The sequence below is a fragment of the Pinus tabuliformis genome, chromosome 1_2 (genome assembly GCF_031772625.1).
Source record: "Pinus tabuliformis cultivar Carrire ecotype Pingquan chromosome 1_2, CPIR1, whole genome shotgun sequence".
In the NCBI taxonomy this organism is placed as follows: domain Eukaryota; kingdom Viridiplantae; phylum Streptophyta; class Pinopsida; order Pinales; family Pinaceae; genus Pinus; species Pinus tabuliformis.
Genome location: NC_142298.1, coordinates 824,770,445 through 824,773,520, shown reverse-complemented (window position 1 = coordinate 824,773,520; position 3,076 = coordinate 824,770,445). Strand labels below are relative to the sequence as shown.

Genomic DNA, 3,076 nt, shown 5'->3' with positions numbered 1-3,076 from the left:
CTTTTTTTTTCAAATAATAATGATTAACTTAAAAATCAATGCAAAAATCACATATTACCAAGTACAAATATCGTATTCAAGAACTTGAAGTGGATAGGTGACTTTTAGTGTGTGGTTGCATGTCAAGATATTTTAGGCAAGTAGCTAGTTAGAAAAAGATAAATACCCTTCACCGGGTTCATTGTAAACATCATATTTTATGTGAACAATAAAAGAGTAGCGGCTCGTGTTTTATGTGTGAATTCATATATGCAACAAAAACACTAATAATTATTAAAAAAAACACATAATCCATAGATGTTCTAATGAAACATAAACATTTAAAAATGCCATAATACATCATAACCTTTGATAAACATATAACATAAGATAGTCTCCGTGAACAATAAAAGATGAACATAACCTTTGAAAAATGTTATTATGGGACATAACCATTGATACATATCACATTATAAAGTAACTATTTTCAAATTATGAAATAACTATTTATAAAATTTATTTTAATTTTACAAATTATGATCCTTCCTCCCTCCCCGAAAAAAAACTCATGATATTATCCTCTCAAAACACACGTGATCGATAGAAGGTATGACTAGTCTATGACAAATTATAAATGTTCTTGACGCGTTCATGCGTAAATTAATAACGTCAGGCTCGCAAAGAGGAGATCTAACCATCGGATTCTAAAGTGAAACGATTTAAGTGTGCTCCATATTTCTATCAACCGTGAGATCGAGAACTGGTCACAGTTCATTTTTTCCGGCTATAATAAAACATGGGGAAGGGCAAGAGTATGTGGAAAACAGGTATACGCGCTATATAATTAATAAAGCAAGCATCTGACGCGCTATATAATTAATAAAGCAAGACGATTTATACATGCGGTAAATAAAAGTAAACCCGACAAAACCAAAATCAGAATGTACACTACTAGGCTGATCTTCATCAATACTGTCGTTTACGTAACTATTACAACTCTTATTAATGAAACGTTTCAACTTTGCATACTGGAAGGCTCTGTATGTCTCTCAACCGTGAGATGGAGAACTGGTCACAGTTTTTAGTTTTTTATTTTTATTTTTCAACCATAGGAAAACATGCGGAAGGGGAAGAATCTGTGGAAAACAGGCATACACGCTATTAGTGATGCAAGCATCTGATGTTTTATCCACACGGAATTAAAAGTAAACGCAACAAAATCAATATATTCGTACTACTACCGCATTCTTATTAACTATTACAACTCTTGTTATTGCCTTTTCGTTGAACAGTTCCAGTCCTAATTCTCCTATGCTCAGTCACTGATTTCAATCCATATTAACAATCCTTCACTAACTCTCACCAACCCCAGAAACCTATACTGATTGTAGAAGAAGTCTCCGTTGCCATTGGCAATTTACTTATATAAATCCTCGCGGGGCTCAGTTCCTCTCCAGTACATTGCATTGGTCTTCTTCTTTATCTGTCACGAAAATTCATTTGGACAGAGGCCGCTTGCTGTTTAAGAAAGTTTGTGATACCTGGAGAAGTTGAGTCGAGTTCAAACAGTTTTAATTACGAAGCGGAGGAAATACAAATCGGTTTTGTTAGCTAATAGCTCTCAAAGATTGGCTATACAATGGCAGAATTAGGGTTGAATCGACCGCATGTCAACAAAATGCCGCCATTTTCAGCGAAGCTAATTTTTCTGTTGGTGGTGTGCCTGAACCTTTTCGCTGCTACAGCCATGGGAAGCATACATCGATACACGTTTGATGTAAGTGTCTCAGTTTTTGACCTCCAACCGTTTTTGCATGATTGGTTTCATTCCATTTCCAATATTGTGTCCTAGAGTTAGGAAACTGATGATATCTGGTTGTGTGAAGATTGAATCCATGTCCGTAACAAGGCTGTGCCGGACACACAACATAATTACAGTGAATGGACAGTTTCCCGGTCCAACACTCCATGTTCACAGTGGAGACACTCTTATAGTGGAAGTCCGCAACAAGGCCCAGTATAACGCCACCATTCACTGGTCTGTAATCTGTAATGGTCTATTGTTCTTGTCTCCGTATTAAATAATGATGAATTCGTTTCTTATGCATAACACTCCATATTTATATATTTGCAGGCATGGAATACGGCAGTTCCGCACAGGGTGGGCTGATGGACCTGAGTTTGTAACCCAATGCCCCATTCGCCCTGGTGGAAGTTACATTTACAAATTCAAAATCACTGGTCAAGAAGGGACCCTCTGGTGGCATGCTCATAGTTCATGGCTTAGAGCTACAGTCTATGGAGCCTTAATTATCTATCCCAAGAGGGGAACTACTTATCCCTATACTGTCCCGGATAAACAGTTTCCCATCGTTCTGGGTATGCAGCTTTAACGATACCGGTGTGCTGTTTTGAAGCAGTAATATCTAATTAAATAACGAAATAGAGTGGTAACTTGATCATAATATGTATTGTAATTCGTTTGTGCTTTGACAGGACAATGGTGGAATTCAAATCCCATTGATGTTGTGAATGAAGCGACACTCACAGGAGCTGCCCCTCGTGCAGGCGCCACTCGGGCCGCCCCGTCCCCGCCCGGAAGGTAGGGAAATTCCTGGAATCGCACTGCCTGCCGGGCGGGGGCGCGGGCGGCCCGGGTGGTGCCTGCATGAGGGAGGGCGCCACCCGGGCCGCCCGCACCCCCGCCCGGTAGGCAGGGCAATTCCGGGAATCGCCTTGCCTGCCGGGCGGGGGTGCAGGCGACCCGGGTGGCGCTTACACGAGGGAGGGACCCTCGTGCAGGCGCCACCCGGGCCGCCCACGGCCCCGCCAGGCAGACAGGGTGATTCCCGGAATCGCCCTGCCTGCCGGGCAGGGGCGCGAGCGGCCCGGGTGGTGCTTGCACGAGGGAAGGACCCTCGTGCAGGCGCGACCCGGGCCGCCCGCACCCCCACCAGGCAGGCAGGGCAATTCCCGAGGGTAGCACCCTCGTGAAGGCACCACCCGGGCCACCCGCACCCTCGCCCGGTAGGCAGGGCGATTCCGGGAATCGCCCTGGCTGCCGAGCGGGGGCACGAGCGGCCCAGGTAGCACCTGC

At 43.9% G+C, this 3,076-nt stretch overlaps 1 long non-coding RNA gene across 1 annotated transcript; it reads left to right on the top strand.

Moving 5' to 3' along the window:
• The first annotated feature begins 1,916 nt into the window (after positions 1-1,916).
• On the top strand, positions 1,917-2,539 carry LOC149208462 (uncharacterized). The gene is made up of 3 exons (XR_016252113.1): positions 1,917-2,017; positions 2,114-2,358; positions 2,476-2,539. It is a non-coding gene; the product is annotated as an uncharacterized LOC149208462 (long non-coding RNA).
• The last annotated feature ends 537 nt before the right edge of the window (positions 2,540-3,076 follow it).